We start from the raw sequence: 14,994 nt of genomic DNA on the forward strand, positions 1-14,994 counted from the left end.
CGAAAGGCAGGAAACTCTGCTTGGATCTTTCTCCTCTTTCTTTCAGAACAAAGGCCTTAAAATGCTGGGAGAAGGGCAAAAAAACATGTCAATCCATGACTATTGGTGGAAACCCACTGCAGCTGGAAGGCAAGAACAGAAAAAAAAAACCTTCTATCCCCGTCAGGGGTGGGCAGGAACAGGTATATAGGTGAAAGGCCCAGACCTATACAGCTAGAGGCAAAGCACGATCACTGAGAAGGCCCCACACACAAGACCTGGGACCTACTGCTACCAAGACAGGCTTCACCAGAACAGAGAACATCTACCCGTTGAAGGTTAACCAGTACCTAGTAAAAAGTAACATGGTCTACTACTGGAAGAGAAGACCTTGAGCAGGGAGAGAGACCTTATTTGAGGCAAAGCACAAAGGAAAGATCTAAAACTAAGGATGGGGAAGACAAGAGAAAAATCCTCTAGTCAACTAGCTCTGATCCTACATACAAAGTAACTCTAGAGGAATATGAAGCCTCTAGTGCATTGAAGAACCAAAAACAACAACAAATCCCAAACCTAACTCTACCCCTGACTAGATTAACTCAATGCACCACACTAAAGGCCTAGCACAAAGAAAGACCTACACATGCCCAGAAATAAAACTACCTCAATTTCCACTGTCCTACACAAGACGTATAGCTTTGAACAATAACATACAAGACATACAAAAAAGGCAAGAAAAAACACAAAGCAATCAAGAGAACCACAATCAATCAGATTAAATGACAACTTAATCAGGAGGGGTAAAGCTGAATAGCTGCCCTATATAAACTCCTAGATGCATCATTTCAACCTTCCTCACTGAGAGTACAAGAAATCCCCTTCACACAGCAGGAAGACACCTGGCCCTCACTGCATCGCTCTGAATGGGGAGGACGGGCAGGGAGTTATTGCTGAGATATGCTGAAATGGAGCAATTGCTGAGAATAATATAATTATGTGGTGCTGAACAATGGGGATACATTCTGAAAAATGTGTTGTCAGGCAATTTCGTCTTTGTGTGAACATCAGAGTATGCCTAAACCAACCTAGATGGTATAGCCTACTATACACCGAGGCTATACAATATAGCCTATTGCTTTTAAGCTATAAACCTGTACAACATATACTGTATTAAATACTGTAGGCAATTATAAGACAATAGTAAGTATGTATCTAAACATATACAAACCTAGAAAAGGTAGAGTAAAAACACAGTACTATGATCTTATGGGACGGACCACCATCATATATGCAGTGTATTGTAGACTGAGATGTCGTATACGCTGCATAACTGTAATAAGAGTCTGACTCTATTCTACAAATTCTGTTTGCTTTTAGGACAAAAATGAATTAGTATAGATATAAAAAACATAACACATCCTGTTATGGACTGAATTGTGTTCTCCTAAATTTCAGGTTGAAGCTCTAACCCCCAACAACTCTGAATTTGACTGTATTTGGAGACAGGGCCATTAAAGAGGTAGTTTGGTTAAAAAGAGGCCATTAGAATGTGCTCTAATCCAGTCTGATTGGTGACCTCAAAAGAGAATGGGACATGCAGAAAGATACCAGAGTCTCAGGCAAGCACAGAGAAAAGGCCAGGTGAAGACACAGCAAGAAGGTGAGCATCCGTAAGCCAGGGAGAGAGACCTCAGAAGAAACCGATCCTGCGGCCACTCTGATACTGATCTTTCTAGCCTTCAGAACTATGAGAAAAATAAATGTTTAAGCCACCCAATCTGTGGTACTTTGTTATGGCTGACCTGATAAACAAATATACACTTTTTTTTTTTTTTTTTTTGAGACGGAGTCTCGCTCTATCGCCCAGGCTGGAGTGTAGTGGCCGGATCTCAGATCACTGCAAGCTCCGCCTCCCAGGTTCACGCCATTCTCCTGGCTCAGCCTCCCGAGTAGCTGGAACTACAGGCGCCCGCCACCTCGCCCGGCAAGTTTTTTGTATTTTTTAGTAGAGACGGGGTTTCACCGTGTTCGCCAGGATGGTCTCAATCCCCTGACTTCGTGATGCACCCGTCTCGGCCTCCCAAAGTACTGGGATTACAGGCTTGATCCACCGCGCCCGGCTACACTTCTTAAAAACTGGGGATTTTCTAAGCTCAATGACCCTCAGATGTGCTACAAACTCTATGTGCACATTATGTACCTGGCCCTGCCCCCATGGGACTTGGGGAGGAAAGAAGAACTAGTGCAAACATGAGGTTCATGTTCCCTGCTGTGCCAATAAGTAATATACTACCTAAATCTATTTGGATGCCTTGCCTCCTTAACAGCTGAATCTAGAGAAGTGTAGCATGCCAACCTACAAGCTATATCATATACTGTTGCTTAGGAACTATTTGAACACTTGACATTTACTCAAATGAAATAAAAACCTATATTCAGATAAAAATCTGTACATATATATTTACAGTTGCATTATTCACCATCACAAAAACTGGAAAGAATCCAAATATCCCTATACTGGGCAATAGATGAATAGGTTGCAACAAAATTCTAATCACCAATAGAAAGAAATACTACTGAAAAAAACAACCTGAAAGAATGTCAAATGCATCATACTAAGTGAAAGAAGCCAGATGCAAAAGGCTACATGCTGTATAATGCCATTTATATGACATTCTTGGAAAGCAAAAATACAGTGCCAGGAAATTGGTAAGCGGTCATGAGTGGTTAGAGTTGGCAAAGCAGCTAACTATAAAATTTTGGAAGGTGATGAACTACTTGATTGTGATTGTGGTTACATACACATTTGCATATATTTGTCAAAACTCATAGAAATCTACACAAAAAACAGAATGTAGCACTAAAATCCATTTCATAAAATTCAAAAAACATTGACATCTGCAGATTAGAAAAGGGTATGTAAGTACACAATAGAGAGCTGAAAAATGATTCCAATATGTAAAAGAACACAAATACCTCAATCTTTTTTTAAAAAAACGAGCATTCTACATAGCTTGTTAACCATGAGAAATACATAAAAGGTATTTCCTAGTTTTAGCCCTACTAGATACTAACGTGTTCACTTACAGCTAAAAGAATTCGTTAATAAAAATGTTAAAATTGGACAGGGGTGATAGCTCATGCCTGTAATCCCAGCACTTTGACAGGTCAAGGTGGGAGGATTGTTTGAGGGTGCGAGTTTGAGACCAGCCTGGGCAACACAGAAAGATCCTGCCTCTATAAAAATTTTTTTTCTTTTTAATTAGCTGGCTGTGGTGGCATGTGCCTGTAATCTCAGCTACATGGGAGGCTTCCTTGAGCCAAGGAGTTTGAGGTTACAATGAGCTAGGATCACACCACAGCACTCCAGCATGGGTGACAGAGCAACATCCATCTCTTAAGCAAACGAATAAGAAAATGTTGAAATTAAAAAAATATTTCACTAATATAAGTAGGAACAAAAATAAAACAAGAACTTAGCAAACTGTCATAGTATTTAGCATTTCTATATCAAGCACACAAAAGTATGTCAAGATTAGATGCAGCTTGGAAATAATCATTATTAATGATATATCAAAAAGGAATCAAATCATGGTACTTCATTAATAAATACAAGTATACAAGAAATATCACACTAATTGACCAGATGTAAAATAAGTTGAGAATGCTAACAAGCATTTGATAATCATTTAAATGCAATTAAGTAGAAAAGACTAACTGTAATTCATAACACTTCATTTAATAAGAAAGAAAATTCCAGGAAAATAAATAGAAATAAAAATTAAAAAGAAATAGGTGAGTAAAATGTGTTACAAACAAATGTCTACATGAAAAATATAGACAAGCAAAACTGAAATGTAGATTTCTTTTTATTATCAGATATATTTTGTCCCTCACTCCCTCAACTAAAATTAAAACACTCACTAAAAATGCATCCAGAATATTGGATATGGCAGACAAAAGGTTCAGTGAACTCAAAGAGACAGCAACAGAAATTACTCAACTGAAAATCCTCTCTGCCACACAAATAAAACACAATAAAAGAGAAAGGAACAGAATCTCAGAGATCTGTGTTACAGTATCAAATAGCCTAATACATGAACATACACATGTAATTGGCATCCCCAAAACAGAAAAGGGCAATAATATGGCAGAAAAAAAATATTTCAAGAAATATTATCCAATAATTTCCCAAGTTTGAGGAAAAACACTGAATAAATCCAAGAAGTTCACTTACCCACAAAGGAGAAATTCAAAGAAAAAGCATACTTAAGCACATGCCAGTCCAACTGCTAAAACTAAAAGATAAAATAGAAAGGGGACAGTAAAAAAATGCAAATCACATACAAAATAGAAGCCAGAAAGCAGTGGAGTGGTATCTCTACAGTCCTAAAAGAAAAAAAAAGTCAACCCAGAATTCTATATCCAATAAATACATCCCTCAAAACAAACATGAAATAAAGCCATTTTCAAATGAATGAAAGCTAAGAGAAGTTATCTCCAGCTGAAATATATGAAATGGCAGATGTTTTTCAAGATGAAGGGAAATAATGCCCAGATAAAAATGGATCTACAAGTAAAAATGAAGAACACCAGAAATGGTAAATATGTCAGTAAATATAAAGACCATATTTTTTCCTTCTTTTAATTTCCTTAAAAGACGACTCATTGTTTAAAGCAAAAGTAGTAATGTAAGGTAGAGTTTATAATGCATGTACATGTAAAAAATATAACAGCTCAATGAACAGGGGAGTAAGTAAATGGAATTTCACTATTATAAGATTCTTATATATGTCAAGTGGGAAGAAAAAAGCAGGATATGAGCAATAACAACTGTACTATGGGGAATGGTACAATAGTAGCTGTAAGTATACCTTAGTAAGGATGCATATTGTTAGCACTATCATAACCACTAAAGGAACAAAACAGGTGTTGCTCAAAGCCAATAGAGAAAATAAAATAGAATAAAAAATATTTAACCCAAAAGAACTCAGGAAGGAAAACAAAAAACAGGAAAAACAAAGGGAACTCAAGTCGTTTCATAGACAAACAAAACCATATCAATAATTATTTTAAATAAGCTGACTATGCTGATTAAATAGTGGGACTGTCAGACTGGATCAAAAAAACATGATCCTATTATATGCTGAGATAATTAAAATACTAAACCATAAATAAGTTGAAAAAGAAAGGAAATGTTGATACACTCTTTTTTTTTTGTGAGACGGAGTCTTGCTCTGCCGCCCAGGCTGGAGTGCAGTGGCCGGATCTCGGCTCACTGCAAGCTCCGCCTCCCGGGTTCACGCCATTCCCCTGCCTCAGCCTTGCCAGTAGCTGGGACTACAGGCGCCCGCCACCTCGCCCGGCTAGTTTTTTGTATTTTTAGTAGAGACTGGGTTTCACCATGTTAGCCAGGATGGTCTCAATCTCCTGACCTCGTGATCCGCCCATCTCGGCCTCCCAAAGTGCTGGGATTACAGGCTTGAGCCACCGTGCCCAGCCGATACACTCTTAATATAAGGCCACACTACCAAAGGCACCGAAAATCAAAGCCAAAGTATCTTAACCAACAACATATATACATCTTCAGAAAACATTTCTTCCCTACAAATGCAATTTCAAAAAAAAAAAAATAGACCAAGTAATTGCTATACCAGGTGCGCAGATATCAAAGGAAGCGCACAGAAAACATGAAAAAGCAGAGAAATATGACATCGCTAAAAGACCACAACAATTATCTAGCAATAAATATCAATTAAAAAAAATTCCTCGAAATGCCAGATAAAGAATCCAAACTAGTGATTTTAAAGAAGTTTAATGAGATGCAAGAGAAATCTGAAAACCAATACAAAGAAATCAGAAAATCAATTCAGGTTATGAATGAGATTTACCAATGAAACAGAGATCTTTAAAAAAAAAAAAAAAAAGAAAAAGAAAGAAAGAAAGAAAATGGAAACCATGAATTAAAAAATTGAAGAAAATAAAAAATATATTCAAAAGATTCAATAACAGATTAGACCAAGGAAAAGAAAGAATCTCAGAACCTGAAGACAGAATGAAATTTTGAAATAATGCAGTCAGGCAAAAATAGGAAAAAGTATAAAAAGGAATGAGCAAAGCCTTTTGAAATGTCCAGGACTACAAAAAGCAAACAAACGTATGAATTATCAGTATTCCTAAGAGGAAAGGGAGATTAGAAAGTTTTAAAAACCTATTTAAGGAAATAATCAATGAAAACTTCTAAAGTCTAGCAAGAGAGTTAGACATCCAGATACAGGAAACCCAGCTATCCCCAGGAAAATACACTGCAAAAAGGACTTCACCATAGCATATTATATTCATAACATGTAAAGTCAAAGTTTAAAAAAAAGAATTTTAAAATTACCAAGAGAAAAGCATCTATCTAGTCACCTATAAAGAAAACACTATAAAACTAACCGGACTTTTCAACAAAAATCTTACAGGCCAAAAGGGAATGGATGGCATTTTCAAAGTGCTCAAAAAAAAAAAAAAAGTAAGCCAAAATTTTATATCCTGCCAGAAGAAGCTTAATAAAAGAGATATAAAATATTTCCTAGACAAGCAAACAATGCGGGATTCAGTAGAGAAAAAAGTAGAAAGATCACAAATTAACACGCTAGCATCACACCTCAATGAAACTAGAAAAAAAGAACAAATGAAACTCAGAGTTAGGAGAAGCAAAGAAATAACCAAGATCAGAGCAAAACTAAATGAACAAGAACCAAAAACAACAACAAAAAAACCCAAAGGATCAATTAGACAAAAAGTTGGTTATTTAAAGAGAGAAACAAAATTGATGAACTACCAGCTAGACTAACCAAGAAAAGGAGAGAAAAGATCCAAATAAAATTAGAGAGGAAAAAGGAGACATTACAACTGATACCACAGAAATTCTAAAGGTAATCAGAGACTATTATGTATAACTACATGCCCATAAACTAGAAAACATAGAGAAAATGGATAAATTGCTGGAAACATACGACCTCCCAAGATTGACCCAGGAAGAAACAGAATTCCTGAATAGATCAATGATGATAGCAAGACTGTATAGTAATAAAAAAAAATCCCAATAAAAGAAAGTCCAGGACCAGATGGATTCACAGCCTAGATGTACAAAACACAAAAAGAGCTAACACCAATCCACCTGAAACTATTCTAAAACTACTGAGGAGAGAATTCTCCCTAACCCATTCTACAAGGTCAGTATCACCCTGATATCAAAACCAGACAAAGACACACAAAGACAAAAATTAGACTAGTGTCATGCGCGTCCGAGTGAAGAGGCCACCAAACAGGCTTTGTGTGAGTAACATGGCTGTTTATTTCACCTGGGTGTAGGCAGGCTGAGTGCGAAAGAGAGTCAGCGAAGGGAGATAAGGGTGGGGCCGTTTTATAGGATTTGGGTAGGGAAAGGAAAATTACAGTCAAAGGGGGATTGTTCTCTGGCAGGCAGGAGTGGGGGTCACAGGGTGCTCAGTGGGGGAGCTTTTTGAGCCAGGATGAGCCAGGAAAAGGAATTTCACAAGATGATATCATCCCTTAAGGCAAGGACCGGCCATTTTCACTTCTTTTGTGGTGAAATGTCATCAGTTAAGGCGAGGCAGGGCATTTTCACGTCTTTTGTGATTCTTCAGTTACTTCAGGCCATCTGGGCGTATATGTGCAAGTCACAGGGGATGCGATGGCTTGGCTTGGGCTCAGAGGTCTGACAACTAGTATCTCTGATGACATTCACGCAAAATTATCAACAAAATACTAGCAAACTGAATCCAACAGCATGTCAAAAAGATCACACACCACGATCAAGTGAGATTTATCTCAGGGATGCAAGGATAGTTCAACATACACAAATCAGTAAGTGTTATACACCACATAAACAGAATTAAGGACAAAAATCAGATGATCATCCCAACAGATGAAGAAAAAGCATTTGACAAAATTCATCTTCCATTCATGACAAAAATCCTCAACTGAAAGAAATCAGGCACATTCCTCAGCCCTGGGCTCAACACAAACACCATATATCTCTCAATTTCCTGGGCCCAGTACAAACACCATATATCTCTCAATTTCCTGAGCCCAGTACAAACACCATATATCTCTCAATTTCCTGAGCCCAGTACAAACACCATATATCTCTCAACTTCCTGAGCCCAGAACAAACACGTCCCACCATATATCTCAACTTTAGAAAAACACCACCTGGAAAAATCCCTGATAACGACACAGCCGTTTGTAGTTTTACTGAAAGCACGGGAACCAATAGATAACTGCTAAATGTATAACTTAATATGTTAACCAATTGTAATGCTGTAACCTAAAGAATTCCCTTGTTCCTCTGTAACCTTACAAGTCCTGTTTACAGCGGGCTATAAAAAGCGAGCGCACACATTGTTCGAGGCCCTCTTGTAAGCTGTGATGCGGAGAGACTAAGTTCGAACTTGCAGTAAAAGATCCTTGCCGCTTGGCTTTGACTCTGGACTCTGGTGGTCTTCTTTGGGGAACAAACAGTCTGGGCATAACACAACAAACCAGACACAGAAGGAACATCCCTCAACATAATAAAGGCCATATATGACAAATCCACAGCCAACATAATACTGAATTGGGGAAAGGTTGAAAAGATTCCTTCTAAGAATTGGAACAAGATAAGGATACCCACTTTCACCACTCTTATTCAGTATAGTACTGCAAGTCCTAGCCAGAACAACCAGGCAAGAGAAAAAAACAAAAGGCATCCAAATTGGAAAAGAAGTAGTCAAATTATCATGGTTGGCTAATGATATGATCTTGTATACAGAAAACCCTCAAGACTCCACCAAAAATCTCTTAGATTGGTAAATTAAGTAAAGCTTCAGGATACAATATCAATGTACAAAAATCAGTAGTATTTCTATACACCAATAAAAAGCTAGCTGAGGATCAATAATGCAATCCCATTCACAATAGCTGCAAAAATAAAATAAAATACCTAGGAACATACTTAACTAACAAGGTAAAAGATCTCTGCAAGGAAAACTACAAAGGACAGATGAAAGAAATTGTAAACAACATTAAAAAAATGGAAAAACATCTCATGCTGGTGGGTCAGAAGAATTAATATTATTAAAATGAACATATCGCCCAAAGCTACAGGTTCAATGTAAACCTTATCAAATTACTGATGTCATTCTTCACAGAATTAGAAGAAAACAATGATAAAGCTCATACGGAACCAAAAAAGAGGCCAAATTGCCAAAGCAATTCTAATCAAAAAGAACAATGGTGGAGGTACACATTGCCTCACTTCAAAATATATTACAAGGCTATAGCAACCAAAATAGTATGGTAGTAGTATAAAAATAGACACACAGATAAATGGAATAAAACAGAGAAATGAGAAATAAAGTCACATACTTACAGCCAACTGATCTATGACAAAGATGGCAAGAACACTACACTGGAGAAAAGACAAACTTTTCAATTAATGGTGCTGGGAAAACTGGATTGCCACATGCAGAAAAGTGATACTGGACTCGTATATGTCACCACATATGAAAATAAACTTAAGATGGATTAAAATTTTAAATGCAAGACCCAAAACTATAAAAATACTAGAGGAAAACCTAGGAAAAACTCTTTTAGATATTGGTTTAGGCAAACAATTCATGACTGTAGGGGTGGCCTGCCCCTCCATACCCGTGGGCGTTTCTCGTTAGGTGGAAAGAGAGACTTGAGAAAAGAAATGAGACACAGAGACAAAGTATAGAGAAGGAAAAAGTGGGCCCAGGGGACCGGCGCTCAGCATACAGAGGACCCACGCTGGCACTGGTCTCTGAGTTTCCTCCGTATTTATTGATCATTATCTTTACCATCTTAGAAAAAGGGAAGTGACAAGATAATAGATCAATCGTAGGGAGAAGGTCAGCAGTAAGACAGGCGAGTAAAGATCTCTGTGACATAAGTTTAAGGAAAAATGCTGTGCCTTGATATGCATATGTAAACATCTCCATAAACCTTTTTAGTGCATAAAGAGCATCATTGTGCTAGCAAGTCCCACATTTCGCCCTGAGGTAGTTTTCTCCTTTCTCAGTAAACAGAACATACAATCGGGTTTTACACCGAGATGTTCCATTGCCCAGGGATGAGCAGGAGACAGATGCTTTTCTCTATCTCAACTGCCAAGAGGCCTTCTTTCCTCTCACACTAGTCCTCCTCAGCACAGACCCTTCACGGGTGTCAGGCTGGGGGACGATCAGGTCTTTCCCTTCCCATGAGGCCATATTTCAGACTATCACATGGGGAGAAAGCTTGGACAATACTTAGCTTTCCTAGGCAGAGGTCCCTGCGACCTTTGGCAGTGTACGTGTCTCTGGGTACTTGAGATTAAGAGAATGGTGATGACTTTTAACCAGCAAGTTGCCTTCAGGCACTTGTTTAACAAAGCACACCTTGCACAGCCCCAAATCCGTTAAACCTTGAGTCACCACAGCACATGTCTCTTGCAAGGACAAGGTTGGGGGTAGGGTCACAGATTAACAGCATCTCAAATACAGAACAAAATGGAGTCTCTTATGTCTACTTCTTTCTATATAGACACAGTAACAGTCTGATCTTTCTTTTCCCCACAATGACTAAGACCTAATGACTAAGTGCAGGCAATAAAAACACAAATAGACAAATGGAACTTAATTAAACTAAAAAGCTTCTGTGCTACAAAAGAAATAATCAACAGAATGAACAATCTCTGGAATGAGAGAAAATATTTGCAAACTATGCATTCAACAGGGGACTAATATCCAGATTTTACAAGGGACTCAACCAAAAAACCCCAAATAATCCCATTAAAAAGTAGGCTAAGGACACGAATAGACATTTTTCAAGAGAAGATAAACAGCCAACGAGCACATGAGAAAATGTTCAATATAACTAATCATCAGTAAAATGCAGATTAAAACCACAATGAAATATCACCTTACACCAATCAGAACGGGTACTAAAAAGACAAAAACATAACAGACATTGGGGTGCAAAGAAAAAGGAACTGTTATACATTGTTGGCGAGAACACACATTACTACAACCTCTATGGAAAACAGTACAGTGAGTTCTCAAAGAACTAAAAGTAGAACTACCATTTGATCCAGCAGTCCCACTACTGGGTATCTACCCAAGGAAAAGAAATCATTAAATAAAAAAGAGACCTGCACTCATATGTATACCACAGTGGTATTCAAAATCACAAAGATACGGAATCAACCGAAGTGTACATCAATGGAGGACTGGATTTTAAAAGTCATATATATACACAATACTATTTAGACATTAAAAAGAATGAAATTGTCTTTCACGGCAACATGGATAGAAATGGAGACCTTTATCTTAAATGAAACAACTGAGACACAAAGAGAAATACTGCATGTTCTCACTCAAAAATGTAAGCTAAATAATGAGTACACATGGGAAGCAGAGTGTAGAGAGATGGACAATGGAAACTTGGAGGGGTAGGGGATTAGGAGTGGAGTGGATGATGGGAGGTTGCTTGGTGGGTATAAGCTGTATTGCTCCAGGGACAGATGCACTGAAGGCACTTACTTCACCACAATGCTATATATCAATGTAGCAAAATTGCACTTGTTTCCCATACATATTTACAAAACAAATTTTTAAAAATTGCTTAAATTATCAAAAGTATCACAACTCATTTCTTGACAGACATTTTCTGCTTTCATTTTTTCACCTGACATTCAATCCTCACACTACCGGAAAATGAATTTGCTTCTTAGTGTTTAAACAAAACTAACTTTTCCAAGTGATCAATAATTTCTTGGTTATTAGAACGAACAGATACTTTTCAGACCTTTGAGCATCTAATAGCAACATAATGCTCTGGTTAGTAGCAAAGACAATGGGCATGTAAATCACTGCTCAGCCACTTACTGGCTACCAGACCCTGAATAAATTACTGAACCAGTGTTTGTTTTCCAGCTATAAAATGAGAATAATACTTAGGATCCTCAGGATTAAGAGATTACATATACAAAGCATTTAGGAGAGTGCCTACTAAACAGCAATCTATACAAGTGTTACTGAAACTTGCTTTCTTATGTATCAAAGACACCACTCTCTCCTGAGTTTCTTCCTCTTTCTCTAGACCATCTCTGCTTCCTATTCATGTTACTTTCTTTCACTGACTCCTTCAACATGGTTCTCTTCTCTTCTATGCTTTGGCTCAAACCCATCTAAATTAGAGACCCTTTGAGCTTCAAATTCCCCAAACCATTTGCCTACTGGACACTACTATCTATACATCTCTAAAGACCTTTCAAATTTGTCCAAATTGAACTCCGTAAACGTTTCTTCCTAAATGTGTACCCCCTATTTTCTTCTCCTGGCTGGCTAGGAATTAGAAACAGAAGTTTCCTGAATTTCTCTTTGCCACTCTAGTCTAATTGTTTTCTAAGACCTACTGATTCTGCTTCTTTATCCTGTCAAGTCTAAAGCAAATCATCTATATTCAAATTTCCTGCTCTACTACATTTTATCAATACAATCTCAAGCAAATTGCTTAACCTTTCTGAAACACAGTGTCTTTAATAACAGTACCTACCGTCATAGGTCTTTGTGATGATTAAATAATATATGTAAAGAACTTAAAACACTACCTAACGTATGGAAAAAAAATGCAACGAATGTTAACTTTAGGTATTACTATTACTATCTTTTTTCAATCTCCTTCCCAGCATCCCCTCTGCTACTGGCCCAGATCATCATCAACTCTCATCTAAATTACTGTAATTGCCTCTTAACACCTTTCCACTAATCTTGCCTTCTCCAATATACTCTCTAACTAGAAGCAAAGTTTTTTAAACTCAAAGTAAATCATGTTTTTCTCCTGCTAAAACCTACCAAAGACTTCCCATAGTTTTTAGAGTAACATCCAAATTCCTCAATATGCACATAAGGACTGTTTTTTACACCAAAGGAAGGTACAGCACAGTCTGTTATCTCGTAACTTCCAGCTCAACTTTCCTGATCTGTCAGAACCAAAAGCTCTTATGCTCACATATCACAATGCTAATAACACACCTATTAATTTTAACTGGAGATCAGGTGATTGTCAGACCCCATAGAAATGTGATTACCTTTAGTTCAGGGACTATATTTCTTCATCTTTGTACCTCAGAAACTTACTCCAATGTTTCAGGAATTTGCTAATTGTTTGCTAAATAAATACTGAAAAACGTATTGAAATATTCAATCTCAAATGTTACCACAAAGACAAAAACCATACCTAAACCAGTTCTCATAAATAAACTCAACATTAAAAAACTGCATTCCTTTTAGTAGGAAAAAGCATTCTGAGTTACAGAAGTTCTTACCTGAATATATTTCTTGCTATAATTGTAACCTGGCTGTAGGGATCCGAAATCTACTTTACGTAATTTACTCAGAGGCTGAACTTCAGGCACCCCATTGACTTCCTTTATTAATTCAAGTGGCATATCAGTTCTTCTTCACACTGATGTCCAAAGCAAATTCAACTAGGGAATTTGACAACTTGCTGCTGAAGATACAAAACCAGTGTTTTATCCAAAATGCAGTTAATAATTTGCTTTAAGTCTTTTTATGCTTTTTCTTATTACGGTTAACACGGTTCAGGGTTGGGGGTGGCAGGAGGATGGATCATTTTACAATTTTATTGCAAAGATCAATACAGGACATTCTTCCACGGAACTGAAACTTAACCATTTTCTACTAAGCTGCGTATCTAAAGTACCTCTAAAAAGCAAGTTTTAAAATCTGTAACAATGTCACTAACAAATGTCTTTACCATTGTGCTTTAAAATGTAAAAGTTATTGGGGAAGAGGGAGGCTGAATAATCCTGGGTTTTTTTTTTATCCCCCACGGAAGCTGTAATACTGTATAGGCAAATTGTGCACCAAAAGCTTCGTACTCCAATATGTTTCTGTGGCCTCCTCCCTTCACCCCCTAAATAAACTAAAAAACAAAAATTACTGAACTGAGATTAACTTGTGCATCGTAGGCTCCGCCTTATTTACAGACCTCTTGACTGGGACACTCACTAGTGTCGATATCCAATTTTAACGTTTGCGCACCAATCTTCCCCCAAGCCACCTGAGCTCCGTGAGGGCGGGGACTTGGACTTAACTCTGTCCGCTCCTCCCAAAACACCAAGAAAGATGCTGAACACAGTAGGATCGAGATGAACACTCGTAAGAAAAAGTGTTTCTCTGCGATAATGACATCAAATTTGGATCTAAACTAATTCAATCCCGGGCCCCTTCCGTCTGGTAGCCACTCAACGAACACACCAAACCTTACAAATTTTACTCACCCGCAGTTAGAAAGAACCCTAGGAAGAGTTTAGATGGGCGCGCACGTGACGTCACTCGCACGCTGACGGTCCAGCTCCACGCATGCGTGCAGAATCCTGAGCATAGCCAATAGTTCTCCGCCCGCGGCGCCAAGCTGTGTAACCGTTCACACACAGACGGCGCCTGGAGGTTTGGCGAAATAGTGACAGGATGCGGCGCCAACGGGAGCGTAAGGCCAAGGAACAGGCCCCGCCCAGTCCGGTCATATTTCCGGAATTCTTGCCGCTCCCCTTAGCTCCGCCCCCAGTCGCTTTCCAGCTTGCGTGACGGGAGGCAAGTTCGGGGCAACCGGGCGGGTTCGCTGGGCGGGGTTTCAGCTTCCGTTTGGTAGATTGGAAGCTTATGCAGGCAGAACATTTCTTTTAATGTCCAGTTCTCTTCCCCGAAGAAGTAGGCACCCACTGCAGTCTTTATAAGGAAGCATTTACAAGGATAACAGTGTTATTTGAGAGTTTCTATAGTAATTTCGGACATTGGCATTAATGCCACCATTGAGTCTTACTATTTACAGACAGATTTGTAACCTTGTCATTGTTTTATAGGGCTATGATTTTGTGGTATAATTAATAGTTATAAATTATAGGTTTATTATAGTTTCTTATTTAATATTTATTAT

The 14,994-nt window shown here is 38.1% G+C and overlaps 1 protein-coding gene across 7 annotated transcripts in view; it reads right to left on the reverse strand.

The window, feature by feature from the left end:
- The window catches only part of POT1 (protection of telomeres 1), a 99,674-nt gene extending 85,118 nt beyond the window's left edge, over positions 1–14,556 (reverse strand). The window contains exons 1-2 of one of the 7 annotated variants that reach the window (XM_026454381.2): positions 14,339–14,556; positions 13,361–13,545 (exon numbers count right to left, since the gene is read on the reverse strand). The gene's annotated coding sequence lies outside the window, so the exon portion shown is untranslated. Of the gene's footprint in view, positions 1–13,360; positions 13,546–14,046; positions 14,279–14,338 lie in introns of those variants that run through there. The other 6 variants (XM_026454380.2, XM_026454377.2, XM_026454376.2 and 3 more) reach the window with 6 other exon arrangements.
- Positions 14,557–14,994: the final 438 nt, after the last annotated feature.

The sequence above is a fragment of the Piliocolobus tephrosceles genome, chromosome 8 (genome assembly GCF_002776525.5).
Source record: "Piliocolobus tephrosceles isolate RC106 chromosome 8, ASM277652v3, whole genome shotgun sequence".
NCBI lineage: Eukaryota > Metazoa > Chordata > Mammalia > Primates > Cercopithecidae > Piliocolobus > Piliocolobus tephrosceles.